A 9,761-nucleotide genomic window follows, 5' to 3' on the forward strand; every position below is an offset into this window, starting at 1 on the left:
TCCCGCTTTCTCGAATGACATTTAATGTCAGAGGAAACGAGACAAAACATTATAACCAAAACTAAAACAGTATAACTATCACAGACATATACAATCCTTATTAGTAAGGCCTTTAGTAATTAATCTAATTTGTACCAGCGGTGTTAGATATTACACCGGCTACTGACGTAAGAGACCCTTCCTAAACATGAAGAGTTCCCGCGGGATCGCCAATTGACGCGACGGAGTTACGGACAAAATCAATATCTTGAACGGAAAGTATTTAATTTGGACATTAGACATTATAATCTATAAATATAAGAAACAAGCTTTCGCCTGCGGCTCTGCCCGCGTGCGATAAAACTTCCGTTTTACATTTTCCCGGGATAAAAGGAGCTTTTAGCACTCAGGACTAATGGAGCATCCTATTAATGAAAAAAATTCAAAAGTCGATTTAGTAGTTAGGCCGTACAAACTTACAAACTAACTCACTTTTCCTCTTCATAATATTACTATAGATTATAGATAATGTGTCAATTATAAGCAATCGTAACCTTCATATTATAAACTAAGTTCAAGGGTGGCAACTTGCTGGTGGTAGAATATTCGTATCCAGCAACCACCGTTATGGTGGAAAACCCCCACAGTAGCTCACGTAGGTGTGTCGCGTTCCGGGCTCAACTTCTATATTGGTCTTACAGGCCAGCTTCTGCCAGAAAACTATATCTCGTCAGGCAACACTGTCAAGACATTACTACACTTACCACTTACCATCAGGTCAATCAGGCTTTTGCCGCGCCTATTTAGAGACACTAGTCGTTCAACACTATTACAGTAGCAGCTAGTATGATAGCACAAATTGTTTTCTTTCGATTTCTAGCCATGATTAAAGCTAATAGGCAGTTGTTTGGTTATAAGAGTAAAGGCCTAATGACGTCACGCAGACGATTAAGCATCCCCGCATAGATAATAATTGGTTATGAATGGGCGGATAAGACCGCCGTATTTTCTTAGGCATAAAAAATCATATCAGCTTAGCAACTATTTCAATGGATTGTCAAACCGAGAAGTCACTCTCTTGACGCTGTAATCCGTGCCAACAATGCCACCCACAATCACACTGGAATTGTGTTCAAGAATCAATGTTACTAGATCAACAAAGATCTAAAGACATCGTCTCGAAACATTCAGACACCCACCGAGCTATAAAAACCATCCCCCAACCCTCCTTTTAATCTAAATATCACCAAAATATCTGGAATACACGCGCATGGATATTTCCAGCTTCATAAACTTGAACTGCGCCATACTGCAGTTCAAGTGCACGGATCAATCAATGAAGTTCAAGGCTGCACGCTCCGCACCCTCGCGCCCGCGCACCGCACCCTCTACCGCCCTCTCCATCCCCGCACACCCCCACGCCCACGCAGTCACCCCCGCCGGCCCGGCGCGTGACGTCAGCGCGCCATTCATGCCTCCCTTGGTCGATAACCATGTACCATGTCACGAGATATTCACGATTTGGTACTAAAATCTTTTAATAATGGACTCAAGGAGTAGAAAAGCAAACAAAAGAAAGATCATCATATAAAGTAACAAGATTGATAGCATGGTAGTTTCAGGTGGGTAGACCAAAGCAGCTAAAGGTATAACGTTTAATATAGATACTTATAAGTTAGGTATAGTAATTAAGTAAAACACCCTGTTCACTCGTTTGTTTACTGCACCTAATTATAACCCAAATGAAGCCCGCAATATATCGATGAGCATAGATCATTGACTTCTCCCTTAAAATCTCCCTCGCCGTTGACCTTGTAGTAAATATTAAAACATAGAACAAATCCCGTCACTTGCACCAAAACCCTAGGATGAAATGAAAATGCGCGAAATTTCTAGACTAGAGGAAGCTGATGCTAAAATGAAACAAAGGGATATTTACGGATGACACGGCCTGCCGTCTCATTGTTCTCGTAGAAGCATGCTGTGAAATTATAGTTCTGGGTTCATTCCCGGTGTGTGGCGTTTTGTTTTCTAAGGTGCTACAATACCCTCGTCCACTCACATTGAATCTTTAGCCTGTGTACAATCGGTTTCAAACAGGCCGGCATAATTGTATCGACTGGCGAGGGATAATCATCTATCGTCAGTCGACACTCTATCTGGACTTCGCTTACCATCAGATGTGCAATACTTCGTTAATATATTCTTAGTCAATTTTCTGACCTACATTCTAAGAATTCTACATAAGGCAAGTGAAGTCTGCCAGTATTGGCAGACTAGTGCATATGCACTCAGCCTTTTTATTTCATGGGGAAAATCCTCTTGGATCCCCAGCGTGCACATGCCAGGCAGGCGGGTTATGTCGGACCTTTACCCACTAACAACTGCACGGTGGTCTTCATCAGCACTTTAGAATGACTCCTAGACCGCGTACCGAACACACCAAAACCATTCCACACCACATACTTATCTTCTTGTAATTAACATCCTAAACAATTTCAATCACAAATACACTGACGAACAAGACGTATACTAAGCTACAAATTGATCAAAAAATCAGAAAAGTATAATTGGAAATATTCTTTATTCATGTATGATATTTGGTACATTGAAAGATGGTAAGACGAGTATGCGGTTTCATTTATTAACGCAATGTCGAAATACTAGTATTATTATTCCCTCGTTATATTCTGGAAATTATTGGAAACTGTCTCGATCAGGCAGCAAATTTCTTATACCTAGAGTGGCAAACTCGCTTGATAGAAAATTCCATAGCGTCCTACAGTAACAATACAGCCGGATACTTCGAATTATATTGCATGACATGAACGCTCGGCATCCTGCAACATTATACTTGTCAAACTTTTATACTCATTGATTATACTGCAGTGGTCAAGGGTTCATAACCCGATACCTACCGGCTTCCCTTTGGTATTTATGTAAAATCGAATTATCATTAGAACGATTTACAGACTGCATTTATGTTACTTATACTTATGTAGTGACTGGTTACTTTTCGAAAAATTTCATTCTTCGTCACTGTTAAACTAACTACAAAGTTCAAACCTGAACAGAACAAGGCCTTCTTAGCTTTCGGTGGTAGATATGGACAATGCGTCCACACACATTGACTTTCACCAGAGAGCCACGATGTAGTAATAACCAGCAGGTTTTAAACTTTATAAATAGCCAGTGAAGCGACGTGCAGCGGGTGGTACAGGGTGGCGCGTGGGAGTGATGACGTCAGCGGCGTCCCCCTGCGCCAGTAACCTCCCCGGCCCCCTCCCGGCCCACGTCCCGCAGTTCAACTTGACATTCGCGAGGCTGTATCGATCCCGCGGACCGCCGCAATGCCGAGGCCAGAGCTGTTTACATTTCGCAAGTTGTGAATGAATTCAACGTGTTTCATAATATAGAACGGTATCTTACAATTACCCACTTTTTCACATTATCCCCTAAGAGTATGAAGGAAATGCTATCTAATATTCTCTGTATTTAAGTGTAATTTGTTTTACGACAAACCAGCTTTAGTCGCGGCTTCAGCGGCGTAAAGAGTTTTCTGACATACAATGTAGCTTAGATATATTCATTGATTTGTTATCTGACTTACACTTTTAAAAATCTAAAGATCTGTTTCAATATAATCCAGTTGCTATATTTTTGGACAGCAATGCTCAGTGCTCATTAGATTGTAATAATTTGTCTCGGAGCACAGCCGTTTGGCCACAATGCTGGAGTCACGCTAAGATCTGATAGCGTCAAACAACATAATAATGGAGATCACAACGTACTACTTCCAAGTCTCATTGCAAGACATCGACAATTCAAATACGTTTGATATATTTAACATTTGATTTTAATTTTGAGATGTTTCAGTCTTTTACGCCATAGTTATCAGTGGCTAAGGGTCCATATAATCGATTCCTGCCGGCTTCCCTTTCGTAATTTATGTAAAATCTAATTATCATTACAACGATTTGCGTATTACATTTATATATATTAGTATATTGTGTCGGGTTACCTTTCGAAAAATTTCTGTCTTCCCCACTGCTAGTTATAATATCAGACGTTAGACATCAGCGTTACTACTTTATATCCTATGTATTTGGTCGTAAAAGTATCAAGGCGTAAAATATTTGAAGCCTAGCATTTATTCAGATGTAGTAAAACAGCGGTTTTTACTATACAAGTGATTGCCAATTACAATAATTAAGATGTTTCAAAGATAAAGATTAAGACCAATATTACTAATATTATCCTTTGTACAATTTATTGTATTATACAATTCATTCTGTAAAGAATAAGGGTATAAAGGTCGATTTTTACCATAGCGCACAAAACTTTATTTAAAAGATAAAACATTAAGAACTGTTTGCTAAATATAAAAGCTATTTTCTAATCTTAGAACGATAAACATTTTTTAATGTTATTCAGTTTACTATTCGGAAATCGCTGTCACTTCAATATTTCATCAAATAATTACCAATAAAAACAATGATACTCCTAACTTGAAGAAGCTAGGAATATCATTGTTCTCTCTTATGCAGAGAATTTTATAGGGAGGCGCTTTGTTTGTTTTGTTTGTTTGTGTGGCGCCTCCCCTGGGTTTCTTCGTCTCCCAACGCGCTGTAGTCCTGTAGGTCGAGTGCGACTGTGCCCCAACGCGGTGATGCAGCGTGGTATACTGCTACATGCGTCTCGACACAGGGCTGCCAGCTGGCCCGTGCTCCACCAGGAGCGGGGCCATTACTCGCCACGACAACAACCTCCCGGTGACGGGCGATCGCTGAAGCGTCACGGACGCCGAACTGTTTACCCAAGAGAGAGTAAATAGGTGTTATACAAATAATGTTTGAAGGCGTCCGAGACCATCAGGATCACAGGTCACGGGCAGTCCGCGACGAGGGGTCAGTAGCTGAAGGAAACCCAGAGGAGGACGATACACTTACTTCGCGTTCTGTATATATACTGCGCGCAAGAAAAATGTCAATAGCGCGATGCAGGGTTTTGCGTTATAACTCGAATGCTTTATGATTTAACTCTTTAATTTTGTTTATATACTATGCTTATCATGGTATAGAAATAATATAAGTAAATTTAATTATAGTTTCATTTAGAAAATTGGTTAATTTCTTACATTTTCGTTTTCTGTAGAAACAGTATCCCATTGGTTGTTTTAATCACATGACGCACTCTAGCGGGTTATTTCAGAGGCCGGAAGACGCGTCGGTGCGGGGCTTGTTCTGAGGTGCGGGGAAGCCCCGATAAATGCGTTGACAGGACACTCGACAACTATATAGAAACAAAATAGTAGATGCTATCGTTACGAGGTAATGCATACAATAAAAGGCTAGCGAGCTAAATTAACTTGGTTTAATTTCGTTCAATAAGCCGTATTAGGACTTCAAAACAAATGTGGTCATCGACAAAGGCGCGAACAATGTGTGGTATTTAATATTATTTGTATACAGAGTGAGTCATGGTTGTTTCCTCTGCTGGAATGTGAGCCGGTTTCGCAAAGTAGTACACAGCCATATAATCATGTATTATACACTAATAAATGAAGTTCGCATTTGTGGGATCAGACTTACTATTTATGAGCAGGAATTGTAAATAGTGTATTATACAAAGTAGATCACTTACCATTGGTAGATCAGCAATCAATCCGTGTATAAATGGTCACGAATATCAAAAATTTAAGACTAAATAAATCCTTTGTCGCGTAAAACTGGCTATAATGCCCCTCAATCTGGAAATCAAGAGTGCTTATCCATTTTTGCTTGGTTACAAAAATAGTCATTGTCATAGGTCATGTTTAGACAGAACTCCGAAACTTGCCTCCTGGAACAGCTGTACCGTATACAATTCGGACCGAATAATATAAAAAGATTATAAGATGTATGTTACCCAATCACCTAAAACACACACACAAGGCTGTAGCTAGACTTGAATTTAAGGTAGGGCAGCTGTGGTTACAGCTAAGGCGGAAGTAAAAACCCAGGACCTGAGAGCACTGCCGTACCGCGCATGCAGTACAACTACGCCATCGAGGCAGTCCACCTAAAAATATAGAAGAGATATTGATAAAATATGGCACATAGATCATGTGTTTGGTAAACACATAGACTAATTCAATCCCTGTGTAATTTTACAGTTCTAATGAGACTTTTATGTATGTAAAACCTGTCCCTCCTAAGCAAAACAAATGTAGTTATTAAAAGAAAGGTATATCGAGTAACGATGCATATGTACAAAAACTGTCATAATAAGCAACCATTACTATCCGCGGTGATCAGACATACCACCAATATAAAAAACTAGCTTTTGCGTGCGGCTCCGCCCGCGTTATAATGTTTTTCAGGCTAAAGTTTTCCGTTATAAAAGTAGTAGTTTCCCGGGAGCTTATGTTCTTCCCAGGGTCTCAAACTGTCTCCATACCAAATTTCATCTTAATACGTTGGGTAGTTTTTGAGTTTAACACGTTCAGGCAGACAGATGCAGCGGGGGATTTTGTTTTATAATATATTTTTTAGAACTTTTTAAGAGGAACATTCCGTCATACATCATTGTTGCATAACTTTAACCGTTTACGCAGCGCACGCAACGGAAGCTCTCAAAACTAATAATTTTTCCCCGTTTTTGCAACATGTTTCATTACTGCTCCGCTCCTATTGGTCATAGCGTGATGATATATAGCCTATAGCACTCCAGGAACAAAGGGCTATCCAACACAAAAATATTTTTTTAGTTCAAACCGGTAGTTCCTGAGATTAGCCATTACTGCTTCGCTCCTATTGGTCATAGCGTGATGATATATAACTTTGAGCACTCCACAAATAAAGGGCTATTCAACACAAAAATATTTTTTCACTTCGAATCGGTAGTTCCTGAGATTAGCCATTACTGCTCCGCTCCTATTGGGTATAGCGTGATGATATATTGCCTATAGCACTCCACGAACAAAGGGGTATCCAACGAAAAAAAAAAAATTCAGTTTAGACCGGTAGTTCCTGAGATTAGCCATTACTGCTCCGCTCCTATTGGGTATAGCGTGATGATATATAGCCTATAGCACTCCACGAACAAAGGGCTATCCAACGCAAAAAGAATTTTTCAGTTTGGACTGGTAGTTCCTGAGATTAGCGCGTTCAAACAAACAAACAAACAAACTCTTCAGCTTTATATAATAGTAAAGATATAGATTCAAGAGTAATTATAGTTGCGCCTTGAGTTTTTACATTAGCAATGACCTCAGCGTGTTACTACGATAGAGCGCGAGAGCTAATCTAGTATCTAGATAGTGGATTGTACGGTGTATCTACCATTAACATAGCTTGCCATACTGGGGCCCGATGTCATTTTTATGGCCCTTCAGAGCAATCCCAACGTTTGGGCGCCCGCTTATTTAAGGCCGAGAGGACTCTAAATTTCAGGGGTCTCGTAACACAGATACTGCTGATGTGGTAGTTACGCCCTTTGTTTCTACCAAATACCAATGGTTCGTCTATTTCTACCGCCAAGCAACAGTGTTAAAAGATCTTTATTACGTGTATCAGCTACACCTGACAGTGCCAAACACATTTTTCGTAGTTGTATTAAAAAGTAAAAATTTGCGATGACTTCCATATTTAAAAGTATAAAGAATTATGGTGGAACATAAATGTGGTTATTTTTTAACCATATATGCTGTGCAATACCTAACAAATACATCATTTTATAATTACCTTTGATTAAGAAAATATTATTATCCATAATTTATATCTTCCTATAAATCAACATCATTCCCACTAGCGCCATCTATTATGAAATGTCAAAATTATTTGCTGTTAAGTCTTATTAACTAACAATAACTTAAGTGAAATAAACTACGATTCACAAAATATGTATGTTCCATCAATATTATTATAATTTATTTAAATACTTTTAATATTAAACATTTTAATTATAATATAATTGGTAGTATAATTTCGATACGGCAAACAACCGGCCCATTAGCTCAGTTGGTTAGAGCGTCGTGCTAATAACGCGAAGGTCGCGGGTTCGATCCCCTCATGGGCCATGATTATTTTTTACTTTATTTAAGAAACTTAAAGGCCTCTTATTGCCTATTTGTACAACTGACTAATAAGCAAGCATTTTTTTACTCAGTTCGCTGAACATTGTAACCATTGTGATTCAACAACACACATCACGCCTTTAATCTCGAACGGGTAGGCGGAGGAGCAACCATGCACCTACTTTTACCCATCTGTGTTCCGTCCCATGCAGGGGGACCTACCTTAATAATCAACTAAATTATACATAACTTCTTATTATTGACTATTGCCTCGGTGGCGTAGTTGTAAGTGTACACGGTACAAGTATGACTGCCGCGCTGAGGTCCTGGGTTCGAATCCCGGGTCAGACCAAAATAATTGTGACTGAGTTTTTCCATCTTAAAAATTACTCAGTCACAGCTCGGAGTTAGGAAGTTGGCGGTGTGATACCCCCGTGCCACGTAAAGCCGTTGGTCCTGCGCCTGATCTCTCTCCGGTCATGTCGGATTGCCGTCTCACCGAACTATGAGAGTGAAGGAACAGAGAGTGCACCTGTGTATTATGCACACACTTGTGCACTATAATATCTCCTGCGTACCTGGCTAATCGCCGTTGAGATTGGCCGCCGTGGCCGAAATTCGGCTAGGAGGGATTAGTTGACATAACTCCTCAATTAAAAATATATGGAGCAGTGGGTTTTTTATTTCACGATTTGGAACTTGGTCTCATAGTAAGATCTGTTTGTATTGATGGGTGGAATAACCCCCTTCCGAGATTTAAGGGAATTTTGTTACACTCTGAATATTACCCTAACAATTACGTAAGTATTACCCTGACGCATTCATGTTCACAAGTCAAGAAAATTAAAAATCGACTGACCAGATCAGATCTAGTAACATTTTTACTTCCGCCCTAGCTATAACCATAGCTGCCCTACCTTAAATTCAAGTCTAGCTACGGCCCTAGTCCAATGATGTGAGAGGTGAGCCTATCGCCATATCAGGCACAAATTTCAGACTAATACTGATCGAAAAAACAATACCACTACCTGATTCGAACGAGAAACATCAAAGCGGTAGTCGTACCGCGCACGGAAAACAATTATACCACCGAAGCAGTGTTTTATAATTAGGTTGCATTACTCAATACCTGGAGTGTAGTTTATTGGTCTAAACACGCGTATAAAAAATAAAGTGTGTTCCAAAGCTCATGCTCGCGGCTCTGCCCGCGTTAAAAAGGGTTTCGGGAATAAAAGTTTCGCTTTATTTTTTCCCGGGATAATCGGAACACATCAGTGACTACACACAGAAGCCCCCGCGTAGCCGAAGGACGCTCTCGGCGTCAACGGCAGCATGTGGCCTTCCACGCTGCCGTCCATCTCGGGGGTCATCACAATGTGCGAGATGTGCTCAACGTACACTAAGGGCGGACGGCCCCCAGCCGCCAGCCGAAAACCGCCCGATGGCCCCTATTAGTCACGTCTTACTACAGGCAGGGGATACCGTGGTGGAATTCTCCAAACGCCCCTAATCCACAAGGCGGGATAATATGAGAGGCCTACCACCAGTGTCTGTGTGCGACTGTCTCATATGTATGATTTTTGCTTCACAATGAATAATCCTTGTGATAATTATATCAGTCCGCCCCGTGACCATGAAGACTGTAAACTCTCGAAACCTCAGGAGAAAATTATAATATAAGCAACCGCGATGAAATCTGTAAAATTGTTTAATTTCAATATCTAAC

The 9,761-nt window shown here is 40.2% G+C and overlaps 1 non-coding gene across 1 annotated transcript; it reads left to right on the forward strand.

Annotated features, from left to right (window-relative positions):
- The first annotated feature begins 7,964 nt into the window (after nucleotides 1-7,964).
- Trnai-aau lies at nucleotides 7,965-8,038 on the forward strand. The gene has a single exon. It is a non-coding gene; the product is annotated as a tRNA-Ile (tRNA).
- Nucleotides 8,039-9,761: the final 1,723 nt, after the last annotated feature.

This window comes from Manduca sexta, chromosome 23 (genome assembly GCF_014839805.1).
Source record: "Manduca sexta isolate Smith_Timp_Sample1 chromosome 23, JHU_Msex_v1.0, whole genome shotgun sequence".
Lineage (NCBI taxonomy): Eukaryota > Metazoa > Arthropoda > Insecta > Lepidoptera > Sphingidae > Manduca > Manduca sexta.